The 26,554-nt window shown below is 46.6% G+C and overlaps 1 protein-coding gene and 2 long non-coding RNA genes across 5 annotated transcripts in view; 1 reads left to right on the top strand and 2 right to left on the bottom strand.

The window, feature by feature from the left end:
• H6PD (hexose-6-phosphate dehydrogenase/glucose 1-dehydrogenase) overlaps positions 1-26,554 on the top strand; it is a 217,144-nt gene that overhangs the window by 171,219 nt on the left and 19,371 nt on the right. The window contains exon 1 of one of the 3 annotated variants that reach the window (XM_083512976.1): positions 25,916-26,036. The exons of 1 other annotated variant lie outside the window; for it this stretch is intronic. The gene's annotated coding sequence lies outside the window, so the exon portion shown is untranslated. Of the gene's footprint in view, positions 1-25,915; positions 26,037-26,554 lie in introns of those variants that run through there. One more of the 3 variants, XM_083512977.1, reaches the window with a different exon arrangement.
• Positions 8,772-12,326, bottom strand: LOC310711452. Its single transcript, XR_014528446.1, has 2 exons — positions 11,996-12,326; positions 8,772-11,791 (listed from the first exon to the last, which is right to left on the bottom strand). It is a non-coding gene; the product is annotated as an uncharacterized lncRNA (long non-coding RNA).
• LOC310711495 lies at positions 21,138-25,683 on the bottom strand. Its single transcript, XR_014528501.1, has 3 exons — positions 25,572-25,683; positions 21,448-21,591; positions 21,138-21,291 (listed from the first exon to the last, which is right to left on the bottom strand). It is a non-coding gene; the product is annotated as an uncharacterized lncRNA (long non-coding RNA).

Genomic DNA, 26,554 nt, shown 5'->3' with positions numbered 1-26,554 from the left:
TGCCTGTAGGAAGCCTGCAAGCTGGAAAGGAGCCCAATAACATTCTGCCCACTTGAACTTCCCACTCTGCACTCTGCCCACTTGAAATTCCCACCTCCTGGCTTTTATTAATTTACTGGTTATTTTTTGCATTTTTCTTGCACCCTTTCTCACCCCTAGGATCTCAGGGGTGGAGTACATGGCTCTCCCTCATTCTCATTTAATCTCCACAGCAACCCTATGAGGGCGTTTAGGCTGAGAGGCAGTGACTGGCCCATGTTCACACCCAGTGAGTTTCATGGCTAAATGGGGATTCAAACCCTGGTCTCCCAGGTCCTAGTCCAACACTCTAACCACTGCACCACACTGGCCCTAGTCGGAAGGATAATGCCTCTAACAGCAGAAGTGCAAAATAGTCACTCTGGCTGGTAGCCCATCGCAGAATCACAGAATTCTAGAGTTGGAAGGGAACACAAGAAATGCAGGAATCTGTTGCCCAAAGTGGGGCTCACAAACACAACCCTGATTAAGAATCTCATGCTCCACCAACTGAGCTCTCCCACTTGGGTTGATAGCCTTCTCCTCCATGAATTTGTCTAATTGCCTTTTAAAACAAGTTAATTAGCACTACATTAAATGCAAGCCAATGGATGTACTTGTTGTGGGCATCAAATAAGGAAGGGAAGAAGCTCCTTGGGTGGGGAGGGTGGGGAAAGAAGGTAGTATCAATCAATCAATCAATCAATCAATCAATCAATGGCCTGCACTTTAAATTGAACCCACAAACAAACGGATAAGGATAACCGATGCAGCTGGAATGAGGCTGGAGCAATTATGTGCTCCAGTTCTTCAGCACCTGATAAAAGTCTGGCTGCCTGGTTTTGAACTAGTTGGTGCTTTTTTTGCAGGCTGTTTTCAAAGGCAGCAGCAACCCCACATAGAGGTCAGTGCAGATATTCAGCCCGGAAGTAACTAAAGGAGGCCAGGTCTAACTTCCAGCTGAGGTTGGGGCTTGATATTGTAAACTGGTCTTTGGTAGCAGTTTTTTTTAAAAAAAAAAAAACTTACAGAATATTCTCCAGAAAGAGTAAATCTGCATTAAATAGAGAGGTCAGAATACATCTGAGATAAGAACATTAAAAGAGCTGGCTGGATCAGACCAATGCCCCATCTAGTCCAGCATCCGGTTCTCACAGGGCTAACCTGATACCCCAGTGGGAAGTCCATGAGTAAGCAGAACCCAAGCACTCCCACCCACTGTGGTTTCCAATAACTGGTATTCAGAAGTGTTGAAGGCAGAGCACAGTCATCGTAGCTAGTAGCAGTTGCTAGCCTTCTCCTCTATGAATTTGTCCAGTCCCCTTTTAAAGCCATCCAAGTTGGTGTTCATCACTGTCTCCTGTGGCAGTGAGTTCCATATGCATTGCATGAAGAAGTCCAGAATTCCCCTAACATAATGCATATAAAATGATTATATGCATTTTAAGGCATGCTTTCCTCTAATATATGCATTTTTGCACATATTTTTGGAGTTGGATAACTGCAAGAAGAAGTGCATAGCTGTGTTTTGGTTTGCTTAGCGTTTCAGTACACATAAAAAACAGTTTTATAATACTAAGTTGTACTCAAGAGTAGACCCCCTTGAAATAAATGGATCTAAGTTTGTTGTGTCCATGAATTTCAAGGGGGTCTCCTCTGAGCAGAACAAACATGGGCTCCTGCATTTCTCCACCATGCTTAGGGGGAATGAATGATTCCCTGCAGGTGATGAAGTTCTTAAGCATAGAGGACCCTCTCCAATCTGCGCAGAAAGGTGTTTTCCACACCTGGTGAGCAGACAGCTCCCCCTCCTGGACAATGTCCAAAGCACATCCTTGAAAAAGCACGCAGTTTGGTTGAAATAACCATACACATCCCATCTGTTACGGGAGTGGCTTAAAGTCACACACCATACCTGGGGAAGCATGCACCCCAAGCCACAGTGAAGTCTTAAAGAAGTGTAGACCTTGGATTACAGAATCCTTGCCAAGACACCTTCAATGAGTTGAATTGCAGGTCTAGGCATGCATCCGAAAACCTGATACCATTGCTTGCAGGCTTCTCATTGGGGCATCTGGTTGGCCACTGTGAGAACAGGATGCTAGACTAGATGGGCCACTGGACTGATCCTGCTTCATGGCTCTTCTGACTTACTAAAGATGAACAAATCTGTCATTTTCTCTCAGTTCCCCCTTTTTCCCATCTCAAATCCAGTTTGCCTCATTTCTGCATCCCTTTGAAAAAAAAAATTAAAAGCCTGCACACAATCTGCACACAAATACACACGTTCTTTTGCAAGCAAGTACTCTAATGCAATGTGTATTGTATGCTACTTCCCCCCTGCTAATATACACACTTTGTGTACATTTTCCTCTGGATCCACACTTATTTTATTTTGGCCAGAGAATTTCATTGCAAACCTCAGAGAAGCATGTATTTCGAAGAAGAGCGGCACCTCAGTTTGGGAAATTGGCTCAGGAAAGGTACGCATTCAAATGTGAGCGGAATGGAAGTCTCCACCATGATGCCATCCCTACAAGCTTCTCCCCCGTTTTATCAGGCCAAAGTCCCATCTAACTCAGCATCCTGTTCTCATAATGGCCACCCAGATGCTTCAATACGAGGCCCGCTAGCAGGATCTGAGCACAAGAGCCCTCCCCCCTCCTGCAGCTTCCATCAACTGGTATTCAGAAGCATTGCTGTCTATGGCAAATGGAGGCAGAATGCAACCGTTGCAGCTAGCAAGCATTGCCTTCCACAAATTTGCCCAATCTTCTTTCGAAGCCATCTAAATTGGTGGTCATCACCACATCTTGCGGCCATGAATTCCATAGTTTAACTATTTGGTATCAAGAGCCCTGCTGGATCAGGCCAGCCACCTATCTAAGTCCAGCATCCTTAAAGTGGACAACCTCTTATGGGACGTTTGAAAGCTGGATATGAATGCAACAGAAATTTTTCCTACCTGTGATTCCCAACAACTGGTATTCAGAGGCATACTGCCTCCAACAGTGGAGGGAAAGTATCAGAGAAGTACCGTATTTTTCGCTCGATAAGACGCACCAGACCATAAAACACACCTAGCTTTTGGAGGAGGAAAGCAAGAAAAAAAATATTCTGAATCTCAGAAGCTGGAACAACAAGAGGGATCGCTACGCAGCAAAAGCAGCGATCCCTCTTGCTGTTCTGGCTTCTGGGATAGCTGCGCAGCCTGCATTCGCTCCATAAGACGCACACACATTTCCCCTTACTTTTTAGGAGGGAAAAAGTGAGTCTTGTAGAGCAAAAAATACGGTACTTACAATTTTGGCATTTATGCACCAGCTTAGACCTCACCTAACTGCCCAGGCTCCCCCCGCCCCGCGAGCAGCACTCCAGCTATGCAGATGTATAAAACTAATCTGCTGATGGATTTCCTGACTTGTTTTATGAAAGCAATTTTATTCTTGATTTCATGCTGTTCACTGCCACGATGTTCTTTTTCTTAACTTTGGCAGTTCAGAATTTCCCCCCGAACGCATCAATAAATAAATGCATTGAATAAATGAGCCCATCAAGGAGTGCAAGATTATTATTATCCAAATTGCAGATTGGGGGAGGGGGGGTAAAGAGAGGGAGAATGGCTTGACTACGCAGAGGCACGATTCAGACTCTGCAAAGCTTAAGCCCAAGCTATCTGAAGGACCATATTCTCCAAGAACCACCTGGCCAGGCTCTGATATCACTGGGGGAGGCCCTTCTCTCGATCCTGCCACCTTCAAAGGCACACTTAGTGGGGATGCAGAATAGGGCCTTTTCGGTGGCTGCTCCCAGACAACTTTGGAACTCCCTTTTCTAGAGAAGATAGACTGGCTCCTTCTTTGCTGTCCTTCCACTGGCAGGTTATATTCCTGCAGGCTCTTGGGAAGAAGAAGAAGAGTTTGGATTTGATATCCCGCCTTTCACTCCCTTTAAGGAGTCTCAAAGCGGCTAACATTCTCCTTTCCCTTCCTCCCCCACAACAAACACTCTGTGAGGTGAGTGGGGCTGAGAGACTTCAAAGAAGTGTGACTGGCCCAAGGTCACCCAGCAGCTGCATGTGGAGGAGCGGAGACTCGAACCCGGTTTCCCAGATTATGACTCCACCGCTCTTAACCACTACACCACACTGACTGGTTTTTTAAAATAGCGTTGTGCTGTTTTTACAATCTATATTTTAAAACAGATGTGTTTTTTATATTGTTTTAATTGTTTCAGAGTTCAATTACTTTTTAACTTATTGTTTTTTTTCTGTTTTTAGCTTTCTTATTTTACTTGAGTTGTTTTAATTTGTGTAAGCTGCCTTGAATTCCAGTGTGGGGAAAAGGCGGGATATAATTATAATAATTCATGATTTCATGCTATACTCTGCTGTAATCATTTTTTAATTAGCTTTGGCCACAGATAAATTTTTTTGCAAATACAGTGGCCCCAGAACTTACGCTCAATTTACATACACGATGGCAACCTTATGTGGGAGGGAGGAATGAATGAATAAGTAAGTAAATGGAGAGCGGGAGAAGCCCATTGTCCCCTGCTCTCTATTTAATTTATTTTTTCCTTACCTGTGCACCCAGCTCTGGGAAAGTTGCAAGAGGGTCCTGGGAACTTACAAAGTCCTTGTGTGTCCTTCTTGGAGGCCAGTATGCAAACCTCCACCTCTCAGGACAGCGGTTCCTGACTTTGCAAAATTTTGCCTTTGCGTACGGAGCCCCAGAACAGAACCCTCAAGTATGTGGTGGGCCAACCATAAACAGACTAATGAAATTAGCCCATCAGCGAATTCAATATTGTTATTCTCCATACTACAGATTGTGTTGGGGAGCAAGTAGTGAGAGCCAATGGTGGTACAGAGAATGGCTTGGCTAAAGAGACAGAAAACAATCAAACCTGGAACTTCCCAGTTCACAGATCAGTGTTTTAACCATTGTGCTACAACAGTGACTCCAACGAAAGGCCAGGTAAACAGGCAGTGATAGCAAGGTTAAGCAGCGGCAGAGCCAGGATGTTCTGAGGTTCAGCCAAGGCTGCCCCCTCCAAGGGCGTGGGCACTGGTGGATGCCCAATGATTCTGACCCCTGCCGCCAGCCCTATTCGGAGGAACCACAGGAGTCCCCGGAACTCAGTCCGTAAACCAGTGGGGTTAAGGACAAATTATTTGCTCAGCGAACTTCCTGGTCTCCCACATCCTGTGCTGCACAAGGATGTGTGTTTTGCAAACCAAAGCCAGCTCGCTGCCCATGGAAACCTCCACGGTTGCATCATTTTATTCCGGCCCTTGATTTCCGCAAAAACTCTGATCACACTGGGCTCCCAGCCAAGCCCTCGAAATAGAAAAAAGGGAGAAGCAAGGGGAGATTAGCTTGCCAGTAATTGTAAAACTGTACAAACACCACAGGAGTCTTTCGGATATTCATACACCATCAGCCGACCTTCAATACAGTTACCCCTTTCCCTTTTGCACAGAGTTGAGAAGCCAGCAGGCCCCCAGGCATGAAAAACGGTTGCAGTTGACACATATTGGATTTTGCTCTTTTTAAAAAATAAATAGAAAGCATCCACTCAAAATAGTTATGTTTCAGGAATGCAGATGAAAGGTGCTGTCAACATAGCAGCGAATGGCAACTGCAACATTTTCTCATCTTTACAAATAGCCTGTGAAGTAGCTCTCTCTTTATGCCCATTTTACAAAGCAGGGCAACTGAGGCTGGGGAATGACATTGGCTGTGCACCCACAACATGCATTTACACAGTATGCACCCACTCACCCACCCAAGGAATTCTGGGAACTGTAGTTTAAGAGTGCTAGGCGTTGTTGATCTGCAGGGGGTTAACTACAACCCCCAGAATTCATTGGAGGAAGCTCATGTGCTTTAATTGTATGATGTGTACATTGTCTGTAGTAAAGGGCTGTCCCATGGGAGATGGTGCAAGTTGGTGGCCATCGCTGTCTCCTGCACAAGGGAGTTCCACAGTTTAATGATGCACTTTCTTTTGCTTGCCCCTTGCAAAACAGAGAAAGTTGAGGCTTGTGGACTTGCCTAGAGCTGCCCAGTGGCCTCCTTGTGATGGAGCTGAGGTTTCGGCTCAGGAGACAGAGTTCCAGCTCACACTTTGAATCACAATGTCCACACACACACACACATAGTACTGGTAGAAGCCTCCTCTCACTGCTCTGGACCAATTTTAGCCTATAGTCCAGGAGCAGGCAACCTAAGGCCCGGGGGCCAGATGTGGCCCAACCGCCTTCTCAATCTGACCCGTGGAGTCTGGGAATCAGTGTGTTTTTACATGAGTAGAATGTGTCCTTTTATTTAAAATGCATCTCTGGGTTATTTGTGGGGCCTGCCTGGCGTTTTTACATGAGTAGAATGTGTGCTTTTGTTTAAAATGCATCTCTGGGTTATTTGTGGGGCATAGGAATTCGTTCATTCCCCCCCCCCCCAAAAAAAAAGTGTGGTCCACCACATGATCTGAGGGACAGTGGACCAGCCTGGGTGGTTGAGAAAGGTTGCTGACCCCTGCTATAGTCATTCGGGCTGCAGAGGCTGCCTGGGTGAATGGAGACACTGCCCCACTAATCTATTTGTGCCTTCTTATTTACAAGCAGTCTAGGGGGTGGCCCAGGCCCTAGCTGTCCACTTCCTCCTCCTCAGTTTCAGTGTTGCCCCTTGTAGAACTCATCATGGAGGCAAAACTAGAATCAGCTGGCTCAGCCTGTCATTGCCTCTGGCGCCACCTACTGTTAGGCTCCCTGCCTTGCACCCTACCAACCCACTGCTGCTTTCAAGCCTCGAATGATCTCACCATGTTTTCTATCCTCTATCACCTTTATCAATATACACACACACATGTGCACCAGGTGGTTTTCTCTTCTTCCAGCAGGCTGTACTGCCAAACGTTACAGCGCAGACTTGGCACATCAGAACAGTCTCAGGAGAGGACGCTTGAGCATCCTCCTTGGCAAACCCAAGGTGCGTTTAGACGCCAACAGGAGACTCTCATGTCCAAAGCCCACATCAGAGGCTGGTAAGTCAGGATTATCACTAGGTGGGGCAGGGCCAGTCAAGGTACAAGTTGTTAGTCCCTCATAAATTTATTTCAGCCTCTTTTCACCTTCAAGGTTGTTCAAGCAACACAATCTCGTAGCAGGGAGTTCCACAAGTGCGAGGAAGCGCCACCTGAACCTGCCACCCACTGAATGAAGCCGATCGTCTTGCATGACGAGAGAGGGGACATGGGCACATGGAAATTCCATTCAGTTATTGCAGAACATCCTGCTTGCTTTTCCCACTCCATACAACATGCCAAATCATCAGCCTTCGCAACTGTGCAGCTGTTGGCTGCAGAAGGGCACCGGAATGCTATTGCTCCATCACGCAGCCTCATGCAGTTTCGCAAAGTGGGTGGGTGGAGGCAGAATTTGCCAGGGCACCTGGGAATAGAGCTAAAAACCATTAAGCTCTTCGCAGAGGTGGGTTGGCTGGTGAAACGCCACAGGCAGGGCCAGCTATATAGTCAGCCTTTTTTAGCTAGGCTTTTTTGTTTTTTAATTGTTAGTCTTTTTAAAGTGTCACAAGACTCTTTGGGTAGGGTTTCTCCCCTTCCAAACAATTAGCACAGACATCGTTCTAGAAATGAAATAGCCAAAGTCTGCAACTATACTTGATAATCAGATGATGCTAATATTCTTTACTTGGAATTTGCTATTTTAACCCGCGTGCAACTGTACTTATTCTACATGCCTGTTTCATAGTTTTGCTTCTCATCTTTTATTTTTTGTCTTTCGTTGTGACCGTTCTCTCTGCATTATAAAATGAAATTTTAAAAAATTACCAAAATATTTTGGTAAAAGAAAGTGAAATAACTGTGAAAATGAACACCATCTATGCACAGACTCTGGGCTGTATTCCTACCTCCAAAAAAATTCACATGGCGGCCCCCACTCCCAAAATCTTAAATAGTCAGCATCTCCCCCCCTTGTATACATCATCTCCCAATCACCCCACTCCTATAGTTACTCTGGATTCTGCGGAGATGCAGTCAGCTAGAAGAAACTGGGGGGAAAGAAACAGGATTTAAAAGCACTTTAAAGCACCGCACCAATGCCTGCAGCACAAACAGGAGAAAGCTTTGGAGCAGCGGTAATGGGCAACCTCCAACAGAAAGAGGTTTTGGGTTGCTGTTATCTGGGGGTGTTGACAGCAGCGTGGGGGGGGGGGTAGAATTCCAGGTGTTTAAACACCTGGACTGCAACACCAGCACTTAAATAATGTGATTTTCTCCCCACCTCAGCCCAACGTATTCTGTTTCGTAAAAAGACGGCTTACTCATGAAAATGCTTGTGCCTCTGAATTTCTTTAAATTAGTTGTTTGCTGCAACAGACTTGGCATGGACCAGTTTAGCTGCAAGATTACCTTACCATAATACCCATTCTGCATTTGTAAGAAATTGGTCTTTTAGTGTGGCAGCACTCACAGCACTCCCTGCCTATGAAATCAGGTAGACAGACACCTTCACTGTATTCTTTTTTGTGCCATCTGAATCTTATTTTTTAAATGTTTTAAACAGTACTTTTAAACTCTTTTATTACTGACAGGTTTTTTTTGTAAACTCCTTTGAGATTGCTCAGTAATCCACTTCTTGTCCCTTTCTTTTCTGATATAGTTTGGAAACACTTCCTCCAGTTGCAAGAGCAATGCTTGGAGCAACTTATTTTTTAAAATAATAATAATCAAATCAAATATCCTTTATTAGGCATAGCAAACCACACATTATCAAACAGACACAGTATAAAAATTATGCAAAATACAAGCTCAACATAACAAGGTTTGTCCCAGTCAGATCTTTAACTCCAGAGAAAATCAATTTGCATAAATAATACAATACAACCACTAAATCTCTTTATAACGGCCCAGCCTTTTTACATGGACAGCACTCAAAAATTAGGCCACTATTAAAGGAATTAGATCATTACTGTCCGAAAGCAGGTTCTGAACCGTTGGTAGCGTAGAAGTCAGCCTATTTAGTTGTAAGGCCTCTAATAATTGTATTCTGGCATAAATGCCAAAATCACAAGAAAAGAAAATATGCTCCATAGTATCAGGTTCCTGTTTACTACATTTGCAGAGACTCTGATTCTGGGAGAGCTAAATATCTTCCTCTCGCTATAATCGAGGGAAACATATTAAATCTGGCTAACATAAACATCCTGCACAATTCATGATTCTTCAGATTTGTCATGTGACAAACCTTTTTGAAATAATAATAATGAAGTTGCACAACAGAGGTGGGGAACTGGATCCAGAGCCCTATTATGCCCCCTTCTACCTGCAGCCCAGGTTTGACAGGTGCCTGATTAAGCCCACAGGCTAGAAGTTGTCAGCCTCTGATCTACAACAACAACAACAACATTACAGGGGGTGGACTAGATGACCCTCCAGTTTCCTTCCAACTCTATATTAGGGCTGGGCGATAACTGGTTTTCAATATCATGATATATCACCAGCTAAAAATCACAATACATCAATATATCACATATCTGAAATAAGGAACTACACAGAGGCAAACAGGACAATGTCCTGGCAACTGCTACTACTTAAGGGTCTAAAACAGATAAATGAATTTTCTTCACATGGGCCGACTTTCCGGGCTGCTGAGGAGGCCTGCCAAGGCCGCTGCATGTCCTGTGCACCCCCTTCGGGACCCAATCCCCCTCTGAAAAGCCTCTGCTGCCCCCAAAAGTGGAGTGAGCGGGACAATGGCAGCGCTGCCACCCGTTTTACCCGTGCACGGCACAAGGAGCAGCTCAGCGTCACCCTGGGTGCTTGGCAGGCCGGCCGGCCTCCCCTTTGCCCCAGTCTCCCCTGCATGAAGATGAAAAGACAGGAAAAAAATTAAAAGGAACAACAGTAAAGACATCAAATGTCTCCTTCAAGGTTCCCCCAACTGCCAGACATTTATGTAATGGGGAGCAGAATCGGGAGCAAGGCGGATCTAGAAAAAATGTCTCTACACAGACCCAACCCCCCTTCAAAACTGGCCTGTACTCCACAGGCTCCACCAGCACCTCCAAGACTAGAAAGAATGCCCAGAAGGGCATATGTGCCAATCGTTACATCAGAGGAAATATTAGAGATACAAGGGGGGGAAATCGACATCATGTTTGAACTGATAAATGATATTATCAATCACCTCATGGTCACTTTAAGCAGCAGGCATGCCAAAATGCATCCAAATGAGACTTTTGGTTTGGAGCTTGGCTACCAAATGGTGGTATTCAGGCCAATCCAAAGTACAGCGATGAGTCATAGTGAATACAAATAATCTGGGACTGCCAGCAGGCCTGCTAGGCGGCAGAAGCAAAGGCAGCCTGCGAGGCCTTGACATGGTGGCAGCAGTACTGGTGGCCTGCAAGGTCTTGCAGTTGCGGCAGGAAACGGTGGCAGAAGCAGAGGTGGCCTGAAGGCTTTGCTGAAGGAGGCTGCTGCAACTTCTGTCACCACTTCCCACTACCACCAGGAGGACTTGCTGGCCGCCGCCACTTATTGCCACCATGGTGAGGCCTCGCAAACCCCATTGCTTGTGTTGCCACGAGGCCTTGCAGGCTACCACTGCTATTGCTGCCATTTCCTGTCGCCGCCAAAAGGCCTCGCAGGATGCGGCTACTGCTGTCGCCTCCTGTCATTGCTGCAAGTTGCTGCAGGCCTCTGCTGAAAGGCCTTGCAGGCTGCTGTCGCTAATGCCACCACCTCCCAGCACTGCCGCGAGTCCTCGCAAGCCACTGCCACTACTGCTGTCACTATCACCGCCACGAGGCTTCATAGTCTGCCATTACTGCTGCCACATCCCGTCGCCACCGCAAAGGCTTGCAGAGTGCCATTGCTGCCGTCACTCTGTGTCACCTCTGGGAGGCCTCACGGGCTGCCACAGCTACTGCCGCCATCTCCTGCCACCGCCACGATGCCTTGCAGGCCGCGACCACTGCCTGTCACTGCCTCAAGGCCTTGCAGGCTGCTGCCACTACTGTCACCACTTTCTGTCGCCATTACAACTGCCACTGTTATGTATTAAGATTAGATGCAGTTCTCACTCAGGGCCACCAGTATGCAAATGAAGGATTGAAAACTGTCGCTCACTGATTGGTTAGCTAGTTGTGAGTTGTTACTGTTACAAGTTACTTAGTATTCTATAAAGCAGCCAGCTAGGCTGCAGTCAGTCTGATTCCAGGAGCAGATCTAACTGCTGTAATAAAGAGCTGTGAATCCAACAGAGCAGTGCCCTTCGTCCATCATTTCCACTATTCAACACTGGCGACGAAGATGGGATCAGATGAAACAAGACACAGCCAGAGCTGAACTGCTGAGCTGAACACTCAAGAGCTGAGATATTGCCGAGGCTAGTGCCCATCCCTCACCATTCAACCAGCAGCGGGAAAACATGGCATCGCTACTGCCTCTACCCCCGTATTCGCCAGAAACCAAGTCCTGGCAGTCTTCTATCGCTCGGTTCGAATGCTACCTTGAGGCAAATGCTTTCACCGATTTGACGGACAATCGGAAGAGAAGTTTTCAAGACGGCTAGGGCTCTTGCGGTGTAGGCTGCACCTTGGGATACACTGACTGAGAAACTCAAGGGACACTACGCACCCAAGGTGTCCAGAATTGCTGCCCGTCACGTGTTCCATCATCGAATCCAAACTGAGGGGGAGACAACCAGTGAATTCTTATCGGCCCTCAGGAAAGCTGCATACCACTGTGAATTCTGGGACTTGGACGATGCCCTGATGGATCGAATCGTGTGCGGTGTGAGTGACGAGAAACTACAGTGCCATTTCCTTGGCAAGTCCAATCTCAATCTCAAACAGGCCATCAAAGAAGCTCAAGCCGCAGAGGCAGCGAAACAGTCAACAGCGGAGATCCGCAAGGCCAACAGCTCAACAATTTCAAAGAAGCCAACCTCGGTCCACCATGGAGAGATCAGCGAATCTGAGGGCTGCTCAGATGAAGAGGATGATGTTTGCCGCATCAAGCAGGAACGTGGAAAGGTCAAATGGCGAACAATGGACCAATCAGACTGTGGGTTGCGGTGGCAACCACCCTCGGTCCAAATGTAGTTTCAAGGGCGCCACCTGTCGGCGTTGTTCGCATAAGGGTCATATTGCGAGGGTTTGCAGCTCGTCTACTCCAGCAGATATGCTACCGGCACCGGGAAACAAGAAGGCATCGGCAAGGTATGCTAACAAGGACTGCCACACCCTCACCAACTTCCGTTGCTAGGCCGAGCTGACAGCTGGGGAAGTGACCTTCAAGGACTTTTTGGGACCGCTGAAGTTAGTCGTGGTCGATGAAAATCGGCCCAGCCTGCTGGGACTGGACTGGTTTGCGTCCCTGGGGTTGGAAGTTACAGGCATCCACGGCGTTTTGCAGTCAGAAACTGACACCATCATCACAGAGTTTTTGGAAGTGTTCGATGGAACCTTGGTACAGTATGTGAGGTTGCCCATATCCTTTGACCTCGATCCGCTAATCATACACATCAGAGTCAAGCCTTGACGCGTACCATTTGCGTTCAAGCCTAAGGTGGATGAACAACTAGACAAGCTGATTGCAAAGGGGGTCCTGGAACCCGTAGACAAAGCTAAGTGGGAGACTCCCATCGTGATGTCCATCAAGCCTGAGGGATCCGTGCGCATCTGTGCTGACTATAAGTGCACGATAGACAAGGAGCTCCAACAGCACGCGTACCCTGTCCCTGTCGTCCAACACTTACTACACGCACTAGGAGAGGGCAAGGTTTTTGCGAAACTCAACCTTGCTCAGGCATACCAGCAGCTGCCAGGGCACAGATGATCAACACGTACCATGGGGCTTTCCGTTGTTGTCGGCTGCAGTTTGGAGTCGACGTGGCACCGGGAATTTTCCATAGCTTAATGGAGCGGCTCCTACAGGGTCTGCCTGGCGTTGTACCTTACTTCGATGACGTGCTCATTTCAGCGGGAACAACACAACAGCTTTTTGATCAGCTGCGGGCTGTCCTGACAAGGTTCCAAGAAGCAGGTCTCAAAGAGGGAAAAATGCCAGATCACTGTACCACAAGTCGAGTTCCTGCGATACCTGGTTGACAGCTCCGGTATTCACCCCACAGAAGCAGAGATCAAAGCTATACAACAGGCTCCCAAACCACAAAACAAGAAGGACTTGCAGGCCTTTTTAAGACTATTGAACTTCTATAACATGTTCCTGCCACACAAAGCGACCATCGCTGAGCCCCTCCATCGACTGCTGGACAAAAAGGCGCCTTGGTCATGGGGCCCCAAGGAAGTCGCTACCTTTGTGGCTGTAAAGACACTATTAACGTCAGACTCCCTCCTTGTCTAGTACAACGAGGAGCGTCCTCTCATCCTAGTCTGCTACGCTGGACTGTTTTCCTCGTGGCTTATAACTATCGGTTCCTATACCAACCAGGCAAGTTGTCAGGGCACGCCGATGCACTTAGCCGCTGGCCTTTGCTGACGCTGGGTGAAGATCCGGCGCCTTCGTCAGCGGTATTCCTGACTGCCTGCGTTTCCTCTGTCAGCAGCTGACGTCGCTCTCCATTCTTCCAAGGATCACACCATCAGCCGCGTTCTCAACTGGGTGTGGAGAGGGTGGCCAAAAGGGCCAACTGATCCGGAGTTCCAGCCTTTCACTCAACAGCAGCACGAGCTCTCAGCTCACCGTGCGTGTCTCCTATGGGGAGACCAGGTCATCATTCCAACCAAGCTTCGTCAGTGAGTCCCTCATGCGCTCCACGTCGGGCACCCAGGAATTGTGCGCATGAAGGCATTGGCACACAGTTTTGTTTGGTGGCTGGGCATGGGCAAGGCCATTGCATCCTGGGTTGAATTGTGCCAGGCATGCCAGGAGTCAAGTACTGATCCACCTGTGCATCGTGGGAACTCATGGGAGACCCCCCCCCAAGGCACCATGGTCAAGGGTGCATATCGATTTAGCGGGGCCTTTCCATGGATACACTTTTATGGTGGTAGTGGACGCGTATTCTAATGGAGGTGGTTTTAATGTCCTCCACCACCTCAGAAGCCGTTACCCGAGTGCTGCAGAGGCTTTTTGCCACACATGGGTTGCCAGACATTCTCGTATCGGACAATGGAGCCCAATTCACAGCGAGTACATTTGAGCGCTACCTCCTTGGCCGGGGTATCCGCCACGCTCTGACAGCCTCATTTCATCCAGCCAGCAACAGTCGGGCAGAGTGAATGGTTTGCTTGGCTAAAGAAGCTTTGGCACGTATGGGACAGAGTAGCTGAGTACCTGTTCGTACAACACATCACCCTGTGCACAACAACAGGCTGGAGCTTGGCCGAACTTTTGATGGGCTGCCGTCTGTAATCTACTCTTGACCGACTGCACCCAGATTTTGGAGTGAAAGATTCCCCAGGCTGTGCTAGTGCGCCACGTGTCTTCATTCCAGGAGAGAAGGTATCTGCCCGGAAATATGCGGGGGAGGTTCCCTGGGTGCCGGCTGTGGTGGTTGGGGTTACAGGGCCAAAGTCATATCAGGTGGCTTTGGAATGTGGACAGATATGGCACCAGAACATTGACCAACTGAGCCGCCGGGCTGGGGATTGGGACACGGGGACAGTGCCTCCAGCGTACACTGATTGTGCCACCACTGCAAGGCCTTGCAGGTTGTCACCGCTACTGCCGACACATATGACAGTCATGGCAAGCTGTTTCTGCCACTGATGCTTCTACCTCCTAGGAAGTTTGCTGGCAGTCTCAGATTATTTGTATTCACTATCACTCATTGACGTACTTTAGATTGTCCTGAATACCACCATTTGGTAGCCAAACCCAAACCCAAAAGTTCTGTTGGGATGCATTTTGCCTTGCCTGGTGATGAAACTGAGTGTTTGATTATTGATAATATTGTCATTTATTTGTTTTAGACCCCTAAATAGTAGCAGTTGCCAGGACATTGTCCTGTTCACCTCTGTATAGTTCCATCCTTATTTCAGACATTGTGGTAGATTGCAATGTTTAGCTGGTGATATTGTGAGATTTAGCTGGCGATAACATTGCAGTGTTTAGCTGGTGGGTTATCATGATGTTGAAAACCAGATATCGCCTAGCCGTTACACACACTGTGATTCGCAATGTGAACTTCAAACTGGTTTTGGACGCTATATCGCCCAGCCCTACTGGCAGCAGCTCTCCACGGATACAGTCTTTCCTAACCTTGCCTGGAGACACTGGATTGAACCTGGGGCTTCTGCATGCAAGGAAGATGCTCTAAAGCTAAGCTGTGGTCCTTCCCAAGCCAAACGGCTCACAATTAGTCAAGAAGGCTCCCTCTTTGTTGCACCTACTGCCCTCCTTTGCCGACCAGGTGCCCACGCCTTGCAGAGATGGGCTGGGAGGGGGAGAGCAAATGATTTACAAAAATGCACGTTTGCTGCAGTGCTGGGTAGCGGAGCCAGGGGAACGTGCCGCACGTTGAGTTATGAAGGGGAGAGAATCAATAAACTCAGAAATAAATGAAGTGGCCGAGCAAGGCAATGGTGGCGTGACGGGCAATCCCTCTCTAAGTGGGCGGGGGGGGGGGCAGGGGCGGGATTGATTCACGAGCCGAGAAGTTTATTGCAAGGGATGCAGCGGAACCGCAGAAAAAAATGAAGGGAGTTCTGCTCTCTCCAGGATTAAGGGAGCAGCGGATTCCTCAGGAGGTCTCCAGCGTCAGCACTGCTCGGTGCAAAAACCCATTGAGATGAATGGGCATGGCTGGCAGAGGTCCATCCATTTCAAGAGGCCTGCGCTGAATGCGACTGAGGCCATGTCCATTGAAAGCACTGGGGTGCTGCTTTAAGCAGTCACTGCTTCCCCCAAGGAATCCTGGGAGCTGTAGTTTGTTAAGGGTGCTGAGAGTTGTAGGGGAACCCCTATTCCCTTGACAGAGCTGCAATTCCCAGAGTTTCCTGGGAAGGAGGGACTGACTGCTAAACCAGCTCTGGGAGGGGAATGTAGGGAGACAGGAACCTCATGTGGAAAACTCCCCACCTGAAATTCTGACTCTGTATAAGGCAGCTTTCTCTGTTCCTGTATCTTAAGCGAATGGCTGTAGCTCAGTGGCAGAGCATCTGCTCTGCATGCAGAAGGCCCCAAGTTCAATCCCTGGCTTCTCCAGGGCAGGCTGGGAAAAGACTGTCTGAAATCCTGGAGACATGGAAGGCAGAATCTCAGGCCCAGGCCAGGGTTTCAATGTGGCCCTCCTGGCTTCTCTATCTGGCCCTCATAGCTCTTCCCAGGCCCTTATTCACATCTCAGATGTTTTTGCCCTCATCTCAGGTGTTTCACACACCTTGCTCCACCCACTTTCCCCTCTGGCCCTGCCCACCACTGGCACATGGCCCTCAAAGGATTGCCCAGAGGCTAGAAAAGCTCCACCTCTGAGGTAGACAATCCTGAAAGGCAGCTTTCAATGCATGTGATCAGGCCAGAAAAGAGAGGCGATGATTTGGAAAACGGCAGGGAAATGATTCCATTTGCCAGCAATAGGAGAGTGGGACGATGCAGGCAAATGAGCTTGCCACCATTTCTATTTTAAAATAAAATAAAATTGCTGCCCAGGCTGTGTTAGCTAGTCATACATACATTCTCTGTAACTGTACGCAGCACAGGTAATTTGGTTTCTATTGCACTGGAATGAAAGTCACAGTTGCTGAAGCACATCCCTGTACAACCTTCCTCCATGCATTTGTATTCCTAGAAAGCCAAAGGAACAGGGAACGGACTGTAGTTCAGTGGGAGAACACCTGCTCTGCATACAGAAGGCCCCAGGATCAATCCTTCAGCATCTCTAATTAAAAAGGTTACAGCGCGGGTAATGGGGAAGATTCTTTGAGTATCTGTTCGCATTTCTGCTTGCTCTGCATCCAGTGCGCTCCCACTGCTGCTACTTTTGGAAGCTGCATGTACTCAAGGCAATCCATATCATAGAATCATAGACCACGAGGGACCCTGAAGGTCATCCAGTCCAACCCCCTGCAATGCAAGAATCTCAACTCAAGCATCCATGACAGATGGCCATCCAACCTCTGCTTAAAAACCTTCAGTGAAGGAGAGTCCAGCACCATCCAAGGGACCCACTGACTCAATTTGTATCTATCCATATCAATCCTGTATGTTTGTTTGTTTGTTTGTTTACTTGTTTCTTATACACCACTAGACTGTAAAAAAAAGCCTGAAACTGTTCTTAACCTGAAGCACCACTTTAGATAATGGGGCCTCCCGCTGCCGCCGCACCGCTACTGCGCGATTTCTGTTCTCATCCTGAAGCAAAGTTCTTAACCCGAGGTACTATATCTGGATTAGCGGAGTCTGTAACCTGAAGTGTATGTAACCCGAGGTACCACTGTAGAAGCAGTTGAGGGGATGCATATGTGGTAAGGCGTTTATTTACAAAATACTGGTGCATTTTTTATTTTTTTAAAAAAACAGAGCTAGTGTGGTGTAACGGTTAGAGTGTTGAATTAGAACCTGGGAGACCAGGGTCTGAATCCCCACTCAGCCATGAAACTCACTGGGTGACTTTGGGCCAGTCACTGCCTCTCAGCCTAACCTGCCTCACAGGGTTGTTGTGGGAATTAAATGAGGAAAGGGAGAGCCATGTACTTCACCTTGAGCTCACCTGGAGAAAAAGGTGGGATATAAATGCAATTTTAAAAAATAAATTAAAAGTTGACTAGAAAGCTGGATGTGGAGTAAGTGGTAATGTGAACATATTCCAACAGCTGTTGCGCATACGCAAATGAGTAGGCCTGTTCAGATGACAGCTTCAGGAATAGGAGTTCCCAGAGAAAGGTGGCCGGGGGTGGGGAACCAAAAAGTTCATGCGCGTCAGGTTAAGCCATCCCCATCCCCTGTGTGATGTGAAGAACACTGTGCAAAATGACCTTGCTGTGTTTTAAGCTGCAAATGCAAACATACCACCCTAGGACTCTAGAGAGCTGCTGCCAGTCAGAGCAGACATTACTGAGCTCGATGGACGAGCAGTCTGACCTGGTCTAAAGCAGCTCCTAATGCAAAATGGCCAAAATACACACACACACACACACACATGTGCTCCTATGTACATAAAAAACGTAAGGCTTTCATCGCACAGCCCCCAACTGAAGGATTTGTATGAAGTCAGAAAGCAGGCCCCACTGGAGGATTTGTCACCGCAATCCTGGACTGGGTGGGACAAGGGAGCAAAAGAGAGGGCAGGTTCCACAACATGGCATGGGAGTGGGTGAACGTAGGGAGAATGGCATGATGGAGGTTGGTGAGTGCAGCAAGCAGGGGTGCAGCCTCTGCATTGATCAAGGGATAAAAACACACCTAAAAGAATTTGGAAGAGAAAGTTTACATCACCTATGCCAGTGCCACAAGGACACAGGAAACCTGTCTTATACCAAGTCAGACCATTGGTCCGTGTATGCCAGTATTGTCTACACTGACCGGCAGCTGTTCTCTGGAGTTTTAGGCAGTGGTATTTATCCCAGCCCTACCTGGAGATGCTGGGGGTTGAATCTAGGACTTTCTGCTCTGCCATCAGCACACAATCCTTCTTTAGTATTCTCTGTATTTTGGGAGAAATCACTACAGCTTCACTTTGACAACGATTTCCTCTGGTGCCTGAATCTGCTGCCTTCTTAATTACAGGTTCCTTGTTCTGAAAGCAGTCAGGCGGGGGTGGGCTTTGGTAATATGGCGCCCAGAACAATGCATCGAGATAAATATAGGTATTATTATTATTATTATTATTATTATTATTATTATTATTATTGCTATTTGCCCCCTCAGCTCAGCGCCCTGTGGAGGGGAACCACCCACACTACCCTAAACCCAGCGCTGCAGTCGGGTCAGTGGAAAGTGGAAATTGGAAAATGGAAAGTGGCTGGACCTTCAAGGGTCACTGGAGAATGTCTCCCCTCCCCCAAATATAACTGAATTAACAAAAACTAAAATGAATTAGTTTCCAAGCATGCATTAATCTGTGCAGGAGGGGCACAAGGAAAGAGGAAGAGGAGTTACAGCAGGCACGAAACTTTGAAATTCTCAGCAAGAACCTGCCACCCAGAACCTGTTGTGGCTAAACATAAGAAAGCCTGCTGCTCCCTACTTGATAGAGCATGAGACTCTTAACATCAGGGTCGTGGGTTCAAGCCCCATGTTGGGCAAAAGATTCCTGCATTGCAGGGGGTTGGACTAGATGACCCTCGCGGTCCCTTCCAACTCCACAATTCTAGGAGAATCCTGACTGTGGCCAATCAGATGGTTCCAGGAAGTCCAAAGGCATGGTTTTATAAACCTCAATCAACCCCTGCTAAGTTGGTGGTGAAAGTGATGGACTATATGACACTGGCTGAGATGACTGGCAGAATCCGCGACCAGGGGAAGGAGACGACGGAAGAAGATTGGAAGAAATTTAAAATTTATCTTAAGGACTATTATAAACTTGATGAATGTTAAAATGTCAAGGCTTTGAGAGTGAAAGGGCTTCAGCGATATAAGAATAGATTGAAGGAAAGAGTAGTAAGACATATTCCTGACAGAATCATTAGAAGTTCCTGAAAAAATTTGGACATTGGGATGCAGAAAGGGGAGGTATGGGGGAGTCCGAGAAACAAGGTTCATGAGAATAAGGTTATGAAATTATACGTGTTTGTATGTCTTTTTATATGTTTGTATTGTTTTAAAAATTCTGTAAAATCAATAAAAATTTATATATATATAAAAAAATCAACCCCTGCTAAGTTATCTGCCCCCCAACTAAAAACAACAAAACAAAACAAAACAAAACAAAACAAAACAAAACAAAACAAAACAAAACAAAACAAAACAAAACAAAACAAAACACAGCAGCCTTTCCAGTTAAAATAACCCTGGGGGATAATCCTGGCTAATTTATGTGATTCAACAGCTGAGCAGAATTAAACTCAGGAATCTGTAATGAGAGCCATTACAATGAGAGCCGGCATGGTGTAGTGGTTAGAGTGTCCGACAAGTACCTGGGAGACACGAGTTCGAATCCCCACGGACATGAAGCTCACTGGGTGACCTTGGGCCAGTCACTGCCTCTCAGCCTTGCCTACCTCACAGGGTAGTTGTGGGAATTAAATGAGGAGCGGAAAACAATGGATGCCACTTTGAGCTCCTTGGAGGTAAAGGTGAGATAAAAATGCAATTATTACTACTACTACTACTACTAATAATAATAATAGATACATTCCCAAGTGATGCCACACTATCCAAATTTTATAAACCACAATTACATTCCCCTTGGTTCTCCTACCCTGCTCATAATAAAGTCCCAAACACTGTAGCTTTTCCTGCTAAATTAACACCGAAAGATAACCCTGGTTAATATCTGAGACCAGACAGCTGAGCAGAGCTGTGCCCCATTCTGTAATGGATCCATTCCCAAGTTTAGAGAGTTGAATAGCAGGTGTGTGTGTGTGTGTGTGTGTGAGAGAGAGAGAGAGAGAGAGAGAGAGAGAGAGAGTGTGAAAGATGCCCTAAACCACCCAACTACAGATAATTTGAAGGAGAGTGTTGGGGCCTTTTTGCACTAACCCACAACCTGCAATGTTATAGGCTGCTCTCGAGCATTTCAGCAGAGACACGCTAATGCAGGAGGAAGGGCAAAGCAATGAAATTCAAGGCAGAGATTATTCTTGGAAGACCATCCCTCCTCCTCCTGCTGCTGCTTCTCGCTAAATGCTTTCTGCTGCAAGAGGATGCCCTCTGATGCATACTCTTTCTGCAGCAAGGAAGGGAAGGGGGAGAGGGAAAAGCTCTGCAGTTTTTTCCTTCCTCCCCCCAGAGTTCCCACTGCAGCGAGACTGCATCAGAATAAAGAAGGGGGAGGGGAGGGAAAAATGCAATGGATATGCCGCAAGCAACTTCCCAGGGAAGACCCGGGTTTCTTTCACATGCAAAAATTTTTTTGAAAAATTATAAGCATCAAATCACCCTCTAACCTCAAGCAGACACATGCAATCCCCACTCCACACCCACAGCAACTTAAATCAGAAATAATATTGAAACCCGGAGGGTGGTTTTAGGGAAACGGGAATATAATTCAGCTGTTCTTTCTATGGATCCCCTAGGATAATTCCAACCGGCTCCAAATCAAAAGTTGAAGAAACAGCTGGGAATCCTCTCCATGGGAGTCGGGTAGGAAGGCTGGTCCCCGAAACCGAGTCATTTCTGCAAATCAATGGAACTGTTTTGATACCTGGGCTGGAGACCATGGGCATATTACAGAAATATGATTTTAAAATAAAAATAGATTCAAATAAATTGATGCTGCATCAGAGTCAGGTTATCAAACACTCTTGCTTCACACACACACACACACATTACCTGCCTTCTCCCGGACCTGTGATCTGCAGCTCTGCCTTCCTCTCGGTGGAATGATGCTTGTTAAAAAGTTACAAGCTTCTGCTCAGGAGGCAGGACCTGGGAAGGAGTCCTTGCACGGATAGCATCCAGGGAAGCTCAGAGAAGCTGTTTAAGCAGGGACAGGAGACAAGAAAAGGGGGGGTGTCAATGGGGAGGACATTAAATATATTAAATCACTTACTTTGCAAGATTGCATCTTCCTATGGAAAGGCAAAAACCACCCCCACGTCAGAGGCAGCATTCTGCCTCCATTAGTTTTCTGCAAATGTGGAAGCCAGAGAGTGTTGTTAGTCAATGAATGCATCATAGCTATTCTGAACATCTTCTTTTTGATGGATAGTTGGCGCAGAAAGGTTCTTGGGGCATGGGAACGTTGTGTGTGCTCACACACACTCGTGTCTGCTTGTGTTACTCTGCAAAACTTAGAATCCTATCATTTTAGAGTTGGAAGGGACCTCAGTGGTCATCTAGACCAACCCCAGTCCTGTACATTAGTGGTCCCCATCTAAAACACAAACAATTGTTTCCAACTAAGTCCTACTCAGAGCAGGCCCACTGGAACTCGTGGAGCTGAGTTGCCCATGTCAATTAATGCAGCAGTTCTACTAAGTTAGTCCTGCTCAGAATGAGTTCATGGAAATTAATGGACATGGGTAACTTCAGCCTACCAATTTTAGTGGGTCTCCTAGGAGTAGGATCAACATTAGCTACACCTCCAAATTAATCAGTTTGACTGCAAGTTAGAATTACTACCCAGACACCCTTTACGCCTGAAAGACACCTTTTGTGCGTGCAGCGAAACAAGTAATAATTTGGAACATTTATAACCCATCTTTCCTGCTTTCACAGGGCTTTGCCCACGGCAACATCCCAAATACATAATGTGTATTTAAAAGCAGTGCCCCAAAAGTCAACAGAGTAGAATAAAATTAAGTGTCAGCAGTAGTTCATACACACATTGATCTACTTAAAAGCATTTCTAAGCCACTTAATATTTGAAAAATCTCAGAATGGTATTATACAAAAATGCAACATTCAAATGATGAAACGAGGCCGTAAAACAGAGATATGGTAGGAGTGCCAACAGCTATGGGGCAGAGCAGTTGCCTAGCATGCAGAAAGCCCCACTGCCCCAAATCCAATCTCCAGCACCTCCAGGTGTGGCTGGGAATTGCCCTCAACCTGAAATCCTGGAGAGCTGCTGGCAGTTTGTGCCAGGACAATGCTGAGCTAAATAGACCAATGGTCTCACTCAGTATTCAGCAGCTCCCTATGCCCCATGGACATTTCTTTCTTTCTTTCTTTCTTTCTTTCTTTCTTTCTTTCCTTCCTTCCTTCCTTCCTTCCTCCTCCTCTTGGGCTAGCTAGCACTTTCACCCATTCAAATGAGTCTCTACTAGTTAAAAAAACCTCCAATTATTTTGTTCTTAAAAAATAAAGAGTTTGGGGTGAGGGAGAGCCAGCTAAGACTACACTCTTGATCTGCTGTTTGCGGACCAGGCCTTTAAAAACGTGGGAGCAAGCCAGGCCATTCCCCACCTATGGCTACTACAGTGGTACCTCGGGTTAAAAACTTAATTTGTTCCGGAGGTCCGTTCTTAACCTGAAACTATTCTTAACCTGAGGTACCACTTTAGCTAATGTGGCCTCCTGCTGCTGCCACGCTGCCAGAGCAGGATTTCTGTTCTCATCCTGAAGCAAAGGTCTTAACCCGAGGTACTATTTCTGGGTTAGCAAAGTCTGTAACTTGAAGCGTCTGTAACCCGAGGTACCACTGTACCAGTCATGATAGCTATGACCTGCCTTGATGATTGAAGGAAGCAATGATTCTGCATACCAGCTGCTGGAAGCCACGGGACAGGAGGGTGTTCTCATGCTCAAACCCTGCTTGCGAATTTCCCACGGGCATCTGGCTGACCACTGTAGGAATGGGACTAGATGGGCCATTGGCCTGATCCAGCCGTGCTCGATTCTGATTCCTATGACTAATTTTAAGGCCTGCCACAAATGCAGGGGGGTTGCGGAGGGAGGTTTGTGGTTACGATGCATTATTTCATTATAATTATTCTAAGCAGTTGTATTATTATTTATTAATATTTAGGAGGCGCAGGAAAATTCACCTTCCAAACCAACCTCTCCAAGCTCTGCCGCAACCCAAAATGGATTCGTGCATGGTGTGTGACGACTTTCAGCTTAATTATTTGGCGGCATGCATTAAGTTTGATTTGCAGTCCCGCTGGTAGCAATGATTTGTATATCTAAGGCCTTCCTGCTGGGGTGAGGGTCGGCAGAATGAAGCCAGATGGGGCAGGGGAGATTATACCAGCATTTAAACCCCCCTAACTTAGGATCAGGAATCGGAGAGCGCCAGGGGAGCTCTGCCCACGCCCCCTCCTTCCTACCTACCTCTGCAGTTCCCCAAGCCTTCTGTAACTGCAGCAGCTCCTAACTCATCGGGTATGTGTCCTCTGGACATGCTGCGCGTGTGAGCATTGCAGCTCCACTGCAGCAACTGGCGGCCGGCTGCAGAGTGTTCCAGGCCGGCTGGCTCCTCCACTCCACTAGCCAGGGTAGACATTGCAGGTGCAATGTCCTTGTCTTTTCCAAAGAGAGAAAGAGAGAGAGAAGAAAGGTTGGGATGGAAAGGAGCCCATCTCATTAAGCTGTGAAAGCTGCAAGGGATTTAAACCCTGCACAGATCAATATGGAGAGTGGATGCTTCATGGCAGCCAGGGTTGCAGCCAGCCAATATTTTACTCAGAGTAGACACATTGAAATGAATGGCACTGCAAACTGCCCTGTGATCTTCGGATGAAGGGTGGTATACAAATTTAATAAATGAAGTGATAATGATGATGATGATGATGATGATGATAATAATAATAATAATAATAATAATAAGCCTAATAATAATAATAAGCCTTTGATCATCAGTTAACACTAATGTTCTTTACTTGGACTTCGTTATTTTAACCCACATACAACTGTGCTTATTGTGCATGCCTGTTTTTTGGTTTTGGTTTTTGTCTTTTAATTTTCATCTGTTGTTAAAACTGTTCTCTCTGTTTGTATGATTTTTTTAAAAAAGAAAAGCCTTCACTACCCCCCCCAAAATGAAATAAAAGAATGAATGAGCCTAAATTAGGCATGTTTGTTAACTTCAATGGGGCCTATTCTGACTAGGTCCAGTTCTATATGTAATTGTTTTGTAGGGCTGATTTTACTTTCTGTAATTTTCAGCACCCGCAGCTTAGACATGTTAATAGTTAAGCAGTATATAAATACCTTAAACAAATACTATACTTGTTTTAATTGTTATATTGGCCAAGGCACAGTCTGACCCCCTCCTTTGGTAATCCTCACAGAACTCTAGCCCAATGGTTGCCATTAATTTGATTTTGAATTGATTTTAGAATGAATTGATTTTAGAATGCATTTCAATTAATTGATTGTGACTTAATGTAAAATGTGTTACTTTTATCGTTGTTAGCCACTCTGAGCCCAGCTTCGGCTGGGGAGGGCGGGATATAAATAAATTTTATTATTATTATTATTATTATTATTATTATTATTATTATTATTAAACACAGCTTATTATCCGGGCGTTTAACCACAGAGCCGTGTGTTTTGAAGGGCAGGTAATGAATTATTATTATTATTATTATTATTATTATTATTAATGCCCTGTTTCGCAGGTGTGCTTTTGCATTGCTTTTGCAGATTGTGTTGTGAAATCGCTTCAAGACGCTTTGGAGGAAGCAAGCCATAATTAAAAAAAAAATAACAGGAATATTGTTTTCTGCATTCTGAAGCTTCAATGTTTTCGAAAGAGCAGGGCCTATTGGAATGAATGGACCATGTCTATTCATTCCAATGGACCCACCAACACTGGATATAGTCCTTACTCTCAAGTAAAGCACTGCACGTGTGTATGGGATTGCAGTGTTGAAGGCCACAACATCACAAGTGCGGTCGAAAAACAGCAAGATTAAAAATTGCACCTAACCATTGTTCAACACTGCCTTGCAACAAAAAACGCTTTTTAAAAAAAAGTTCTTTCCCCCACGCTTTATAAAAAGCCTTACCAACGCAGCCCAACTGATGTCTACTCAGAAGTAAGCCCCGTTGAGTTCATTGCTACTTTCTCTTAGGCAAATGCGTGCACAGTATTGAGGAGTGTTGCAGTCTGTTACTTGGCAGCAGAGTTCCCCCCCCCCCCCAACTCCAAGCGCCTTCTTCCCCACTTGGTTACCAGTTACAGTTTTGGCTGCACGCCTAAGCCTATTTACCTGGGAGTAAACCCCACTGAACTTAACGGGACTGACTTCCGAGTAGGCATCTAAAACTCTCCCTCCCGCATCACAACTGCCTGCGCTTGTGCAACGCGAACCATAAATATTTTCTTTTTTTATAAAAAAACAAAAAAACCCTGCTTGTCATTTGGAAGAGGAGGAGCCTTCTTGCCCTTCCAAGGAAACCAGATCAAGAGCGCGCTTCACGTTTGCTGCAAAATTCGCTTTTGGGGGCTCCACGCCGCCAGTGGGAGGGAGGTGAGTGCCCTGGATCAGCATTGGACCTACAGCAAAATGGGAAGGGGGGGGGGGAGCGGTCCAGAACTGTCAATCAAGTCCACTCCTTTTCCACCCCCATCGCCCGCTAAACAGGTTCCTGGTTGCACCATTGCAAATTGAAAGTGTTGCGTTGCGCCGTTGGGAGAAAAAGGTTCGTTCTGAGCCTGCTGGAGGAAGGCCCAGGAGACGAGATTTTAGTTTATTTTTAACTGTTTCTTTGCAAAGGCAAGCAAGGCAGCCGCCTCCAGATCTGGCCTTCCGCCGCGCCAGACCAGCTGATCTTGCAGTGGAGCATGGCAAAAAAAAAAAAAAAAAGGTGCACCGCGGTCAAATCAGGAAGCTTTCTCGCCTCGGCCTGGGTTTGCTTCTAATAAAACTCCTAGCCATTTAATCAAGACAGAGCTGGAATTGCCCGGGTCATTCTACAGGGTCACGGAGAGTCCTGGGAACTGTAGTTCCTTAAGGGTGCTGGCAATTGCAGTTCTGGGAGGTCAGCA

This window comes from Podarcis liolepis, assembly GCF_965112155.1.
Source record: "Podarcis liolepis genome assembly, chromosome: 7".
NCBI classification, from domain to species: domain Eukaryota; kingdom Metazoa; phylum Chordata; class Lepidosauria; order Squamata; family Lacertidae; genus Podarcis; species Podarcis liolepis.
Note: the sequence above shows the minus strand (reverse complement) of the source record. Positions and strands in the feature narration are given on the sequence as shown.